The 16,884-nt window shown below is 40.2% G+C and overlaps 1 long non-coding RNA gene across 2 annotated transcripts in view; it reads right to left on the bottom strand.

Moving 5' to 3' along the window:
* LOC309797510 overlaps window positions 1-12,254 on the bottom strand; it is a 41,744-nt gene extending 29,490 nt beyond the window's left edge. The window contains exon 1 of one of the 2 annotated variants that reach the window (XR_014292678.1): window positions 12,165-12,254. This is a non-coding gene — a long non-coding RNA (uncharacterized lncRNA). The remainder of the gene's footprint in view (window positions 1-12,164) is intronic. The other variant, XR_014292679.1, reaches the window with a different exon arrangement.
* Between the last annotated feature and the right edge of the window lie 4,630 nt (window positions 12,255-16,884).

The raw sequence follows: 16,884 nt of genomic DNA, 5'->3' as shown, positions 1-16,884 counted from the left end.
TGCTGGGCCAGGAAGGTGACTGTTCACCCAGCGTTTGTGCCAACAATGGACCTCACAACTCCTTTGCTTCTTGTCCTTGGGAGCAGGCCTAAGAGTAGGGACTAAATTCGGTCTCTGACTGTCTCAGGTCGCTAAGCGTGTACCCTACAGACGAGGTTCCACTAGCAATTAAGCATCTAATCCAAATCTCCTAGCTCAGGAACAAAAGCCAAGGCTTAACTCTTTCCTGGCTGCTGACTGCAAGGAGATCCGTGTTGCCTGCCCGTCAGAGCCACGTGTCTGCGTCCCCACATCTACTGCTCTGAAGGGGAGACAGCCCACAGCAAGCTCCCAAGCCCTACAGCACAGATACCCTGAAAGCTCGGGGAGGGCAATGTGTGTTCCTTCTGCTTCTCACAAACACAAGGCAAAACGGGCTGCACCCACCTCACCCTAACACCTCTGCCTCTGCAGGTCTCATCCCAGAAACGCCCTTTACTTTTAAAGAACCAGGTGGCCAGAACTGTGACCACAGATGACAATTTTTCTGCCATTTTATTTTAGCCCTATGCAAAGAGCCTCTAGCGTGGCCCTATGACTCTGTTCGCCTGGTGTTGACACCTTGTATGATCACCACCTCCCTCTGAGCATAGACAGGACCTGTGACTTTTTTCTAAACAATTGAATATGGCAAAGGTGAAGGGGTTTGGCAGATGTTATAAAGGTCCCAAGTCAAAAGGGTAAATCAAAAAGGAGATTATCCTGTGTGGCCTTAATCAGGTGAAAGCTCATAAAAGAGGCACCAGGCCTTCTACAGGCCAGAGACCCTCCTTGCTGGCTGAAGCAAGCAGCCACACTGAAGAAGCCCACAGGGAGGAACTGCATTGCCTCTAGGATCTGGGGTGGCCTCCAGTGACAATCAGCAAAAAGCTGGGGACCCCAGTCTTGGAGCAACCAGGATATGAATTCTGCCAACGTCCTGAATGAGCATGGAAGTCATTCCCCCCCAGACTGATGTCCACATGAAAATGTGGTCCACTCAACACGTTTATCAGAGCCTGGTGAGACCCCAAGCAGAGGACCCAGTGCCTGGACTCCTGACCCATAAAACCTGGGTTGTTTTAAGCCACTAATTTGTTACTCAGCAAACAGATAACTAATACAATTCCTAAGCATTCAGATCCTACATTTTTAAATGACTGGTGACTCAGCTGTATTGCAGCCATGGTCTTCATCATTAATAACTTTAAATCACCGGCCAATTAATATATTCCTTCTATTCATTGCCCCTTGGGTCCATGGTGCATATTTTTTGAGACCACTGAGCTCTTGAGATATTCTGTCAATCATTTCTCATTTCTTCTCAACCTTGCCTTTTTAGTCACTGAGAGCCCATATTGCAAAGAAAGATCTTAAAGTGAGTAGAAAACTACATTAAACAAAAAGATATGGATCCTATGCTCGACACACAAATATTACAAAAATATATTCTTTTTCTTTTAATCAAGCTTTCACATGCACAAAGAGAAAATTATATTTTATTCCTGCTTGTCTTAAGCCTCATGAAGCCTTCAGTTCATAAACTTCTAGAAAACTTTCAAAGTTCTCAACAAATATGTTTTGTAGTTCAGATCATTTTAGAAATCAACTGCCATATACCAATAGGATTTTTTCCCCATGGAGTTTGACAAGCTGAACCTATTTATATGGAAGAGCGGGCCAAGAAAGGCTAGGATACTTCTAAAGACTCCAAATGCCAGATATGAAGAATTATTATAAAGTGATACTTTATAGTATATTATAAAGTATGATGTTGGCACAATGATTTAAAAAATAATAAACCAACAGAAGAAAAAGAGGTGCCCAACACAGGCCCATGCATGTATTTAAATCTGATATATGGAAGATGGGACATTACAAATCAGAGTGGAACAATGTTCTATATACTGATTGGTACCCCATGATAGGTTCCCAATATAGGGGTGGGGGATAAATAAAACGGAAGAAATCTTCATTTAGGAATTTAGTTAACTACCAAACAATGAAAAGAAAAAGAGGTAAAAAAAAGGTATAAGCCAGTATTTTTAAACTATAACACAGTAAACAGTTATATAAATCATGTTATTCGTTGTGTTTTGCAATCATTTATCATTTTAAAACAATCTAGGGTTAAGAGAGGCTGACTGACCTTTTAAAATATATTAATTACTGCCTATGATTCAGCTCTTAAAAATATATGCTTAATTTGTGATTGAGAAAGGGGATTCATTTTAAAAAATAGCTTTAACATGCCTTTGGCCTAACAAAAGCCAAACATGGGATGTATTTCAAAATCATAGGATTATGAAGATTGGATGTGAGCATGATGAAACAAGATTGGTCATGAATTGATAAGTACTAAAGCAAAATAATGGGCATCTAGGGATTTATTATGTATGTGTGTGTTTGACATTTTCCATAACTAAGAAAGTATTTTTAAAAAGGACAAAAAAGAGTGTTTGGTAAAGCATCTCAAGTAAGAAAGTTAAACAATAAGTCCCCTACATACAAATGAGTTCCATTCCGAGAACGCGTTCCTTAAGTCCAAATTGTTTGTAAATCCAACAAAGTTAGCCTAGGTACCCAACTAACAAATCGGCTATATAGTACTGTACTGAAATAGGTTTATAATACTTTTCACACAAATAATACATACAAAACAAACAGAAAAAATAAAGAAAACATTTTTAATCTTACAGTACAGTACTCTGAAAAGTACAGTGGTACCAGCTACCTTACCTCTGCTTTTACGCTTGCTTCTGGACATCCTGGGCTTGAAATAAAGATACTCCACTACTGTCCTCTATACAGTTCTGTAAACTACACAAAAGCACAACCACCTGTAGAAGATGCATGCACGTGACAATTTACCCCAGACACTTGAACTTACGTGATTGGACATGAGAATGCATGTTTGCATCTTTGAATGTTCACAACTTGAAGGTTTGTATGTAGGGGACTTACTGGACAGAACTTGTGTGCTATTATTTTAAAAAAACACACATGTATATGTGTGCATATATATGTAGGCATAATAAAATGTGCATAAAAATTTATGTTATATATATACACACACACACACATATATACGCATATATACATAATTAACATAACTTTTGGGGGCAGGCAAGTCTACATTCTTACACGGTCATGTTACAGGTGAGGATCCTGATCACTCCTGGGTGGTTATCTTCTGTTTGCCCTCCCAGGTCCCCTCTCCACCCTTCTCTGGTGAACTGGAAGGGTGAGGTTGACAGAATCCCAGCCCCTGAGACTTCTAACTGGGTCTGGGCCATGGAGAGCATCAGAGAGATGGGAGGGAGGGAGGAGGAAAGTGAAGGCAGGGGATTTGTTTCCCTGGCTTTCTCCCTGCTAGATAGCCTCCAAGTGGGCTAACTATGACCTTTTACTGAAGGTTACCGTACCTCTCAAGGAGACCAATTCTCCAGGGGTCCTTTTTCTGCTGGGGTCCTAAAACTGATCCCTCTCTTCTTCCCTTTGGACATAGAGATTGTCTCAGCTCCTAGCCCCAGGTTCCTGCACAATCCCTCCTATGGGGCTGTACTCACACCCTCGTAACAGTTTTGTGAGCCATCTGTTATCTATTAGGACCCTAATTACCACCCTCCTCATTAAACAATAGATGGTACACAGTTATTATAAATAGAGATGGGGAGATTATTATTCTCTACATTTGCAAATACTTCCAGTATTGCAGTTATGTCCTAGGTGATTCCCAAACTGGACACAGCGGATATAGGAATAAAGGAAAAGAGAGATGTGCAATTGGGGGTTATCAACTAGATACTCACTGGTCCACAAACCAGTTCCTTTTGCTAATAGACATGGAGGGAACTGAGAAGACAGTCCTTTCTCTGAGAAGCCCCAATTGTGAGAGCAATTCAGCTCTTTTAACTTTCCCCATATCTGAACCTAGACTCAGTGTTATAGGACTATTAGAGCACATCAAATATTTGCACTATAGTTACCTGGATACATGTATTTATCTCCTCCAGTAGGCTGTGAGCAATTCAAGGAAAAGAGTCCATCTCATTCAACTTTATATCCATGCCATCTAGCACAGTGTCTGCCATATAACAGACACAGTAAATGTTAATTGAATGAATAAATGCCTGCTTGAATAAATGAATGTCAGTGGGGCCAGTGTGTTCCATAGCAGGGCTCTAAACAGAGGCTCTTCTCACCTTCCAGTCACCATCTGGCTTCCAAAAGCAGCACCAAATCCAAATGTGACCTTGGTACCATGGAATAAAGAATCTTTCTCATCTGAATCACTCGCATCTGCCTCGCTACAGTCAACATAAGGTCTTGAGGCTGAGACACACCTTCATTTGTTAAAAGGGGGAGGGGAGCAGATGGCAAATGAAGGTACTAAAGCTCATTAATTCCTAATGGAGTTGTCCTCCTGGATGTAATTAGAACAAAAAGAAGAGCCAAAGGAGGAGGGTTTGGGAAATAAAGTAGGCAGCTGGAAGAGGTTCATGAACGGTATAAACCCTCAGGGAGCTTTCCATTAGAGAGAATAATAATGTCCACACTTCACAATGGCATAGTTCTCCTCAACCAGCAAAACACATCTGCATACATTATTTCAATAGCGTCTCAGGAAATGATTGTAAGACACAGAGGAGAGTTTTATTTTTCCAATTGTGTAAATTAAAAAAGTTAAACTTCTCCTCAGAGAAGTTAAGCCACCTGCCCTGAGTAACATGGCTAGAAAGTTGTAGAATAAGGATGGATTTCAAACATTCTGACACTGAATTTGGTCTCCATCCATTCCATGGCTATAAATGGAGAGAGTGACCTTCAGACCAATTCTAAAAAGCATGTGACACTCCACCCAGCTCAGCTATTCCACAGCATGCTCTTTTCTTCCATGCTCACTACCAATCACTTAAAGACAACCAGTTGCCTTCTATTTTTGATTGGCAAGTGGGACACAGAAGTTCTTATGAGCCTAGAGTTTTTATTTCTTTATGTCCCCATGGAAGACCTCAAGCCAAGAGAGAAGGGAACTCTTCCTATTAGACTTAGTTAACTGACTCCATTTCTTCCCACTGTTCCCAACACAAAATAAATTTATTCAAATATGTAGTTGCATTGAAATTGAGAATTACATATTGTACTTTGATCTTATAGGAAGTGTGCAGCATAAATCTGAGATATCAGCATTAAATGCAGAGACTTTATAACTAAGGGCTTGCTAGTAAGCCTGGGTTTTCATACTCAGGTCAGTCTACCCAAAAAGAAGTACGTTATTTGAAAATTGACTCTTTGCATTAAAGTAAACTTGCCCCTTAAAGTCTTCTTCCTCTCTCAAAGACACACAGCTGACTTAGTTCAGAAGCAAGCTGAAAAGAGTAAGGAAGATGTTCTATTTAACCAGCATCAATTGCTTATAACTATCCTGTTCTCAGCATCTTTTCCCCCCAAGGAAGCATTCAGCCAAAATTTTTATTGGACTGATGCCCAGATGGCTCCATTAATTCATGCAACTACCTTTGTTGGAGTGCTCCAGGCATTATTACTCATGAATCCTACAGAGCACAAATATATCTCTAGAAATACTGTCATTTGTATTACATATGACCTTAAAGCATCTTCATAAATTATACCTTCAAAGCAAACTAGAGAGCACTGAAGTCTTTTGCTATGTTAGTCATCTTAGTTTCACTAGACCCATTGTCTTTTCTTTACATATGCAATGTAACTAAATTGGTTTTAGTGATCTGGGTCCTTCAGATTCATCAACTTTATCTTAAAGTGTATAAGATATATGATCTTTAGATCTGTAATGGTATCTTTCTGCTCTGTGGGTTTCATTGGTTCAAACTTATCTTCCAATTATGTCTTCCTGAGATGTATTCTAGCTATGATGAGGGCTTCTAGGCTGTGGTTTATTTCTGGTACTGTATCTATTAAGTAATCAAACAAGAAAAACAACAAAAATTGTGCTTTGGCTTCATATACATTAGACCATTTAACATGAAACCTGTCCATTTTCAGAGATTTTGGCAACAAATATAGTCACTTAATTATTAAATTAGTTACCTTATCCTAAACAATTATCAGTAGCCCACCACAGTAATAAGAAAGTTCTTTCTCAAAATAATTACCATTTGATTTCCAATTGCTTATAAAATGAGCACTGCTTTCTACCCAAAATTTCCATGAAATCTTAAAGTCCCCTACTATGATTGTGTTACTGTCGATTTCTCCTTTTATGGCTGTTAGTATTTGCCTTATGTATTGAGGTGCTCCTATGTTGGGTGCATAAATATTTACAATTGTTATATCTTCTTCTTGGATCGATCCCTTGATCATTATGTAGTGTCCTTCTTTGTCTCTTCTAGTAGTCTTTATTTTAAAGTCTATTTTGTCTGATATGAGAATTGCTACTCCAGCTTTCCTTTGGTTTCCATTTGCATGGAATATCTTTTTCCATCCCCTTACTTTCAGTCTGTATGTGTCTCTAGGTCTGAAGTGGGTCTCTTGTAGACAGCATATATATGGGTCTTGTTTTTGTATCCATTCAGCCAATCTGTGTCTTTTGGTGGGAGCATTTAGTCCAGTTACATTTAAGGTAATTATTGATATGTATGTTCCTATTCCCATTTTCTTAATTGTTTTGGGTTTGTTATTGTAGGTCTTTTCCTTCTGTTGTGTTTCTTGCCTAGAGAAGTTCCTTTAGCATTTGTTGTAAAGCTGGTTTGGTGGTGCTGAACTCTCTCAGCTTTTGCTTGTCTGTAAACGTTTTAATTTCTCCATCAAATCTGAATGAGATCCTTGCTGGGTAGAGTAATCTTGGTTGTAGGTTTTTCTCCTTCATCACTTTAAATATGTCCTGCCACTCCCTTCTGGCTTGTAGAGTATCTGCTGAGAGATCAGCTGTTATCCTGATGGGGATTCCCTTGTGTGTTATTTGTTGTTTTTCCCTTGCTGCTTTTCTATGATTTCTTTAATATGATTTAATTTTTGACAGTTTGACTAATATGTGTCTTGGCGTATTTCTCCTTGGATTTATTCTGTATGGGACTCTCTGTGCCTCCTGGACTTGATTAACTATTTCCTTTCCCATATTAGGGAAGTTTTCAACTATAATCTCTTCAAATATTTTCTCAGTCCCTTTCTTTTTCTCTTCTTCTTCTGGAACCCCTATAATTCGAATGTTGGTGCGTTTAATGTTGTCCCAGAGGTCCCTGAGACTGTCCTCTGTTCTTTTCATTCTTTTTTCTTTATTTTGCTCTGCATCAGTTATTTCCACTATTTTATCTTCTACCTCACTTATCCGTTCTTCTGCCTCAGTTATTCTGCTATTGATCCCATCTAGAGTATTTTTCATTTCATTTATTGTGTTTTTAATCAATGCTTGATTCATCTTTAGTTCTTCTAGGTCCTTGTTAACTGTTTCTTGCATTTTGTCTATTCTATTTCCAAGATTTTGGATCTTGGAAATAGAATCTTGGATCATCTTTACTATCATTATTCTGAATTCTTTTTCAGGTAGACTACCTATTACCTCTTCATTTGTTAGGTCTGGTGGGTTTTTATCTTGCTCCTTCTCCTGCTGTGTGTTTTTCTGTCTTCTCATTTTGCTTATGTTACTGTGTTTGGGGTCTCCTTTTTGCAGGCTGCAGGTTCGTAGTTCCCGTTGTTTTTGGTGTCTGACCCCAGTGGCTAAGGTTGGTTTAGTGGGTTGTGTAGGCTTCCTGGTGGAGGGGACTAGTGCCTGTATTCTGGTGGATGAGGCTGGATCTTGTCTTTCTGCTGGGCAGGTCCATGTCTGGTGGTGTGTTTTGGGGTGTCTGCTGACTTTTTATGATTTTAGGCAGCCTCTCTGCTAATGGGTGGCGTTGTGTTCCTGTCTTGCTAGTTGTTTGGCTTAGGGTGTCCAGCACTGTAGCTTGCTGGTCGTTGAGTGAAGCTGGGTGCTGGTGTTGAGATGGAGATCTCTGGAAGATTTTCGCCGTTTCATATTATGTGGAGCTGGGAGGTCTCTTGTGGACCAGTGTCCTGAAGTTGGCTCTCCCACCTCAGAGGCACAGCACTGACTCCTGGCTCCTCAATTTGGGATGATGTGTTGTCTATTCATGTATTCCACAGATGCAGGGTACATCAAGTTGATTGTGGAGTTTAATCCGCTGCTTCTGAGGCTGATGGGAGAGATTTCCCTTTCTCTTCTTTGTTCTCACAGCTCCTGGGTCTCAGCTTTGGATTTGGCCCCGCCTCTGTGTGTAGGTCGCCGGAGGGCGTCTGTTCTTCACTCAGACAGGACAGGGTTAAAGGAGCAGCCGCTTCGGGGACTCTGGCTCACTCAGGCCGGGGGGGAGGGAGGGTCATGGAGTGCGGGGCGAGCCTGCAGCGGCAGAGGCTGGCGTGACGTTGCACCAGCCTGAGGCACGTCATGCGTTCTCCCAGGGAAGCCGTCCCTGGATCCTGGGACCCCGGCAGTGATGGGCTGCACAGGCTCCCGGAAGGGCGGCGTGGACAGTGACCTGTGCTCGCACACAGGTCTCTTGGCAGCGGCAGCAGCAGCCCCAGCGTCCCACGCCCATCTCTGGGCTCCAGGCTTTCAGCCTCGGCTCGCGCCCGTCTGTGGAGCTCCTTTAAGCAGCGCTCTTAATCCCCTCTCCTCGCGCACCAGGAAACAAAGAGGGAAGGAAAAGTCTCTTGCCTCTTCGGCAGCTTCAGAGTTTTCCCGGACTCCCTCCCGGCTAGCTGTGGCACATTAGCCCCCTTCAGGCTGAGTTCTCACCGCCAGCCCCAGTCCTCTCCCTGCGCTCTGACCGAAGCCTGAGCCTCAGCTTCCAACACCGCCCAGCCCGGCAGGCGAGCAGACAAGCCTCTCGGGCTGGTGAGCGCCGGTCGGCACCGATCCTCTGTGCGGGAATCTCTCTGCTTTACCCTACCCAGGTACGTGGGGAGTTTCTTGCCTTTTGGGAGGTCTGAGGTCTTCTGCCAGTGTTCAGTAGGTGTTCTGTAGGAGTTGTTCCATGTGTAGCTGTATTTCTGGTGTATCTGTGGGGAGGAAGGTGATCTCCACGTCTTACTCTTCCACCATCTTCCCCGGAAGTCTATCCTTCTTCTTCCTCCATGAAATCTTTTAATAAATATTCTTGTTTCATATTAGGAGTTTAAATGAATAAAGCATTATTCACATAAGAGAAATAAGTACTTTGATCTACTACATTATTTTCAAAAGGAAAGTAGAACCACAATGTATGATGATATCCTGAACATGATCTGGGACACAAAAAAATCAGTATTATCTGTGAAACCCTGAGCAAAATTTCTCTCCTTTGTGGACAGAAAACAACAATGTCATTCAGCTATTTACATATGGCCCAGATACTAATGAGGAACTGTTTCCTGCTTTCTGTGAAGGAAAAGTGAACTATGAATAAATATCACTGGGGTCATTATCACCTGCACACACAGGTAACTGGTGGCTTGCAACAAAATAGTGTCAGAAGCAAAATGGATCTGTAGCAGGAAAGTCTGTCTTAAGGCATGATTGGGGGTAAAAGACTAACTGTGGATAAATATTTGTGGTGTCTGGCAAAGCTCTCCAAGTTTCAAGATGAGGAAAGACCTTTCACGCATATATGGAACTTTCCATGAGAGTTCTAGAGCCTTTCAACCTCAGAATATATCTGGCCTATCCTCTTTTCAAAAGGTAAACTGACAGGATCTTGGAGAAATGGGAGTTGAACCTACTCTTAGAGATCTTCAGAGAAGAGGAATTTCAGCTTCCTGGCTTAGCTACGTTGCTTCTATCTAGTTTATTTTACATGGCCACACTTATCATGATTAAAAATCAGCCCAAGTCCACCTGTTATTTTTTTTTAGCAGCATTCACTCATTTATTCAATAATTATATATTGAGCACCTCTTATAGTCCAGGCACAACTTTAGTAGCTGGGATTCAAGAGAGAACAAAAGAGACCATAATTCTTCCTCTTGTTGTCTTTATTATTCTAGCAATAAACAGTTCAATTCCCCGTAACATCCTTATTTCTTGTATGAAATTGGGTCAACTTCTTTGACCAAAGCTAGTTTTGTTAGAATTTAATTTCTTTAACAAAAAATTCAGCGACATGAAAACCAACACTAGTTTTGTACTCACAATTTGACAGCATTTGGGGCTGGTTCTTTTTTATTATTTGTCATTCCCATGTTTCCTAGAGGTGTACCCTGAACTGAAGAACAGTTTCCCTCCATCCTGGAAGGATACCAGTTCAACCGCATACGCATCCCTGAGGGACACAGGCGGAATGTGAAGAAAGAGGGGGCCTAGCCAGCCATATGGCCCATTCAACATTGGGGAAAAATGGAACTGCCTTTACATCAAGTTTCCTAGGGAGGATATAGGGAAAGCTTGTACAGAATTACCACTCCAGCTAATCTGTAACTATTGCTACTACTACCATTGTCCTTTGACCTCACATACATTAGAATACTCGGTCCTCACAGCAACTCCATGAGGAACAGATGAGAAAACAGGCTGGAAAAGGTAAGTGACTTGTCTACAATTAACAGCTCTGACAAATGGTGGTGCTGAAATTCAAACTTATTTCAGGGGTCCGTCTCATGAAAAACCTATGATGTTAGTTATCTAATAAAACCATAGAAAGGGAGGAAAACCTAGGCAGAACACTCTATGACATAAATCACAGCAAGATCCTTTTTGACCTACCTCCTAGACAAATGGAAATAAAAACAAAAATAAACAAATGAGACCTAATGAATTAAAAGCTTTTGCACAGCAAAGGAAACCATAAACAAGATGAAAAGACAACCCTCAGAATGGGAGAAAATATTTGCAAATATTTGAAGCAACTGACAAAGGATTAATCTCCAAAGTTTACAAGCAGCTCATGCAGCTCAATATCAAAAAAACCACCCCATCCAAAAATGAGAAGACCTAAATAGACATTTCTCCAAAGAAGATATACAGATTGCCAACAAACACATGAAAGGATGCTCAACATCACTAATCATTAGAGAAATGCAAATCAAAACTACAATGACGTATCACCTCACACCAGTCAGAGTGGCCATCATCAAAAAATCTAGAAACAATAAATGCTGGAGAGGGTGTGGAGAAAAGGGAATCTTCTTGCACTGTTGATGGGAATGTAAATTGATACAGCCACTATGGAGAACAGTATGGAGATTCCTTAAAAAACTAAAAATAGAACTACCATATGGCCCAGCAATCCCACTACTGGGCATATACCCTGAGAAAACCATAATTCAAAAAGAGTCACGTAGCACAACGTTCATTGCAGCTCTATTTACAATAGCCAGGACATGGAAGCGACCTAAGTGTCCATCGACAGATGAATGGATAAAGAAGATGTGGCACATATATACAATGGAATATTACTCAGCCATAAAAAGAAACGAAATTGAGTTATTTGTAGTGAGGTGGATGGACCTAGAGTCTGTCATACAGAGTCAAGTAAGTCAGAAAGAGAAAAACAAATACCATATGCTAACACATATATATGGAATCTAAAAAAAAAGGTTCTGAAGAACCTAGGAGCAGGACAGGAATAAAGACACAGATGTAGAGAATAGACTTGAGGACACGGGGAGGGGGAAGGGTAAGCTGGGTGAAGTGAGAGTGTGGCATGGACATATATACACTACCAAATGTAAAATAGATAGCTAGTGGGAAGCAGCCACATAGCACAGGGAGATCAGCTCAGTGCTTTGTGACCACCTAGAGGGGTGGGGAAGGGAGGGTGGGAGGGAGACGCAAGAGGGAGGAGATATGGGGATATATGTGTATGTATAGCTGATTCACTTTGTTATAGAGCAGAAACTAGCACACCATTGTGAAGCAATTATACTCCAATAAAGTTGTTTAAAAAATAGAAACGAATTAAACTTTAACCATCATTATTTCATCCTATAGAATGACATAACCCAAGAGAAAAAGATAGAGGTGTTGAATATCACTCATGCATTTTCAGTTCCTTCTGTGAATCTTAGCTACTGTAATAAAAGCATTGTTTTGAGCATTGTTTTATATGCATCCTCATATAAGACCACACATGCCTGTATCGATTAAAATTTAAAAGAAACAAATATTAACTGCAGATATCTAGTTCTCTTACCTTGAACAAAGTAGCTTCAGGTGCTTCCACTTTTGAAGCTGGATAAATATCAGACAGGAACGAAGTTCACTTTAGTTTGGTCCAGGAAGAAAAAAGATTCACAGCTCTGAGAATAAAGAAAGAATCAGACCTTGCCAGGGCATTTGGTTCTAATTAACTAGTGACAAAATGGTTCTACACTGCAACTATGTAAAAGTGGCTGAGTTATTTGAGCTAGGAAAGGTCAAAAACAATGATTATGATCAAGATATTATTATTACTGCATATACTTTTGATTATTGGGAGTGAATTTTCCTCTCTCTTTTCCTCATTAAAATTTTATGGTTTATCAATTTAAAGTTGATAAGTGAACAAGATAATTTAACATTATTTTGATAATGGAGCATATTCCTTGTAAAACATAAATCCCTGGAGGCTTTCTCAATTCGCCTTCTTCTATCCCCACAAAGCTGCCTCTGTCTAGTATTGAGCCATGGCTTTGCTCAAGAAAGCAAAACAAAACACAAATTATCTAGTGGTAGCAATCTGAATGAAGACCTGGCCCAGAGGACAAAAAATGTGATTTAACATAAAATAGGATGTCATGATCTAAACTACTCATTTGGCATTTACCATAAATCCCTGAGTACCATTAGTTGTCTTTTCAGATAAATTCAATAAAAATTTATTGACTATTTTCCATGTACAAGCACTTTGCTAGATATTAAGAAAATGGAGGTGAATAGAAGACCAGGCTCTCTTCTCTGCAATCTATCTTTGAAGAAAGGAATATATGCAAACAATCCTGACATAATTTCAGGGTTAGAGTGAAAAAATAGCATACTTTTGAAGAGTAATGCTAACTTGAAATGATTATATTTTATTCTTTCTGATCTATTGTAAACCCTTGGAAACCAGAAATTTGTATTTTTCAGAATCTTTGCACGTGAGTATTTTAATCAGTAGTCCTTTTTAGTGAAGGACAGAAATTGTGTATGTTCTAAGGTACACGTGTAGCCTGATATCAGCTTCAGACACAGTTGGATCAGGCTTTTTTGTTTTTTGGTTTTTTGGTACGCGGGCCTCTCACTGTTGTGGCCTCTCCCGTTGCGGAGCACAGGCTCTGGACGCACAGGCTCAGCGGCCATGACTCACGGGCCCAGCTGCTCCACGGCATGTGGAATCCTCCCAGACCGGGACACGAACCCATGTCCCCTGCATCGGCAGGCAGACTCTCAACCACTGCACCACCAGGGAAGCCCGGATCAGGCTTTTTAAAGAGGACATAAGAATTTCTTTCTCCATTCCTTGGGTCTGGTTTTCTCTATATTGGCTTCATTCTTCAAAGATCCTCTAATAGTGGGATTAAAGATAGCCCCAGAAATACTGCACCTGGTTAGTAACCCTGGGAGAAAGACAGCTTCTCTTCCCAACAGTTTTAGTCCAAGGTCATGGAATTCATTCCTAATGGACTGTTTTATGTCGTGTGCCCATCACCACACAATTCACTGGGGCCAGAGAAATGGACTACACTGATTGGCCAGTCTGAGTCATGTGCCCACTGCCGGAGCTCTGCTGCTTCCAAAGCACATGACTGAGAGATGTAGGGAGAGACGCCCCAAAGGGGAACCTAAATGTAGTTACCATAGGAAAGGCAATGTCTCCTGGGCAAGATAAATATCATGTGTCACCACAAAAAGAACTCAGCAAATATTTGTTAATTGATGTATTGATTAGTAAGTCTGGGATAAGTGAAATGATGATAAATACAATGTGTGAAGGGAAACACAGCCAAGATAAATTGTGAAATGGAGCTACACAGGTGGGCAGTATCCTACGAGGCCTCTTGGAAACAAATCAACAAAAAGGAGCTGACCTTGACTGTTTGCACTGTTTGAGAAGAATTAACTGAGTCTACAATCAGTAAACAATCCTGAGGGCTTGGTAAGGTGAGTTCTGCCTTCTGTGATATGAAAATTGTGTCATAGGTATCAGAGGGTGAACATGGCTAACTGTCTGTGATTGCCACAAAACAAGAAAAATAAAATAAAACAGAAATCTTAAATCAGTCCTTGAATCACAACAGATACAATTATGAAAACTAGACTATATATTAATCGGATTTTCATGTATTACTTTAAAAGACTTCCCTAAAAAGCCATGAGGAAAAGGGACCTCTTATTTGAACTATGGAATGATCTGAATTGGCAACAATATACCAGTGCTTCAAAAGAAAGTCAATTAGTCCTATAAAAACTGTGTCTATAAAATATGTGTAACCTTTGCTAATTCATTATATTTGCAAGGCAGAGGAACCTTTAAAAATGCATCACTTTTTCCCCTAAATGACTTAATATTCATTATTATACTACTTTAAACAAATTTTAATTAATGCATTAAAAGCTTTGAGAATTTCTTACTTTAACCAACCAGCAACTAGAACAGGTTTCAAGGAGACTTCAAGTCCAGCCACATGCCTCCAAGAAAAGCTACACCTGCAGAGTATCACAGACGAATGGCCCCACGTGTCCGTCTTGGCGCGTCAGGATCCACGTCACTTGCCCAACTCCTTGCAAAAGTCCGTTTTTACATGGAAATGATTCATTTAGGATAATTAGACAGCCGTCAGTTTTCACTTATTCATTCAGAAGCAATTTTTAGTTCCTACAAGCACTGTGCTAGGAAATAGGATACAAAAATGAATATGTCTCTTGCTCCTAAGGAACTCACAGACTGAAGACACCCAGGTGAGGCAAAATTTTCCATACAATCTGATGAGCATGGGGACAGGGGGACATGCAAGGCAAGAGGGGCTACAAACCTTATCTGTACCTGATCACACTATTTTAAAAGTTGGCCATTCCGAACTAATTCGGAGTACGTTATCTCCAAAAGTTTTTATGTTCCTAATTTCTCCATCATTTCCACTCTTAGGCATTCCCTAATTGTACCAAAGGTAGAGTGTGTTTTATATGAAAAAAACTGCTACAGCGCAATCATTGACAGCGATGTACTAATATAATACCCGATCAGAGAAAGCACGCTTTGCCATGATAAATTGTTCAAACTATGAGGAGCAGTAGGGCGGAAATGAATCTAGTCGTGAACAAAAAAAAAGATTGAATGGAAACAGTTTGTATAAAAGGATACACTTGATATTTTCGCTCTAGACATACAGATTAAGAGGCTGTCTATCAAGGTAAATCAATTTGAAATTTGAGACTGATTTTCTCCACCCTCAAGAAATGATTTGCAGGTATTTGTGGCTTTTCGTTTTGGTTTGACCATTATTTCATATTTTACTTGTAATTCTTCTTATGGAACACTAAGAACATTTATTTGTTCTTCGGTCAGGTTTATTGAGGTATAATTTACAGCCAGTAAAATTCACCCTTTCTAGCGTACAGTTCTAAGAGTTTTGACAAATGGATATAGTCTTACAACCTCCACCATAATGAAGATAGAGAATAGTTCCAGCATCCTGAAAATTTTTCCCTGCCCCTTGGAAGTCAACCTGTAGCCCCCTGACAATCACTGATAAGTTTTCTGTCCCCATAGTTTTACTTTGTCCAGAAAGTCATATAAATGTAATCAACAAGTATGTAACATTTTGATTTTGGCTTCTTTCACTTAGCACAAGGTAAGTGAGATTATCCGTGTTGTGCGTGTCAGGAAATGTGGACTGGCATATTGTCCTTTAGAGTTTCCCTTATTTTTCCAAAGCCAAAGTCAATATGCAAAGCCTGGATCTCTTGCCATTTAGTTTGTCCATGGTTAGGAAGAAACAGAGTTTTTATTATGGCTGTTTGTTTTCAGCATAGCAGGGAAAGAATAAACACTCTCAGGGAATAATCATAATCTGTGATTATTATAGGCACTAAGTCATATGTTTGTAAGACCCAAACTTTTGTTAGTCAAATGACTGGGCACTAAAATTAATTCGGAGACTCAAGGCAGAGTTTGAGTGTGGTTTTCCTTATTTTTTCATTATTGCAATAGCAACGGAATACATATTTGTGACTTAATGGTACAACACATTAGTTTTGTTATCTGACCCACCTTTAACAAAATGGAATTACTGTAGAGGCGAAGGAATCAAGCAGGTAAATCTCTTACCAGGAGTAGGAGAGAATGGATAGAGGCCCCTGTGACCTAAACCTTAGTCGTTCGAGTGCCACCTTCATAATTGTGCCTCTCCCCACACATTACCCATAGCATTATTCATTTAACAAGTATATGGGTCACAGTTTTACTTAGATAAATGTATTTTCAAAAGGAAACTTTTATTCCTTACTCTTTTAAATGGAAATCCCTTGCCATAAATAAAACTATGAAACATATCCAACAATATAAAACTCTACCTATTTGAGTCAATGTACCTCCCCAAATCATCCTGAGTTCTTGAGCATCACTGGTGGAGCCCATATACACTCCCACACATGCTTTTGGAAACACAGCAACGAAAGTAGCTGTCCCATGCTTTAAATGCTTTCTCCTTGACCATGTATTCTGTGCACACCAAGGCAAAGAGTCTGCTCAGAGATATAGTAAAGCATTAAAACCTATTTAAAATAACAAAGTACGATATGTCTTTCTACCTATGTCAGGCATTGGAAGCCTGCAACTTATTTGCCAAACAGGTTACCAGGGCTGATTTTTATGGAAATACGGACCAGATGTACCTTCTTCCTCATCTCTTCAAAGTGGCCCTTCTGAGCAAGGCCAGGGCCAGTGTGATTCA

This window comes from Mesoplodon mirus (assembly GCF_964341445.2).
Source record: "Mesoplodon mirus genome assembly, contig: HAP1_SCAFFOLD_664, whole genome shotgun sequence".
NCBI classification, from domain to species: domain Eukaryota; kingdom Metazoa; phylum Chordata; class Mammalia; order Artiodactyla; family Ziphiidae; genus Mesoplodon; species Mesoplodon mirus.
The sequence above is the reverse complement of the archived record's forward strand: the minus strand, read 5'-3'. Positions and strand labels throughout refer to the sequence as shown.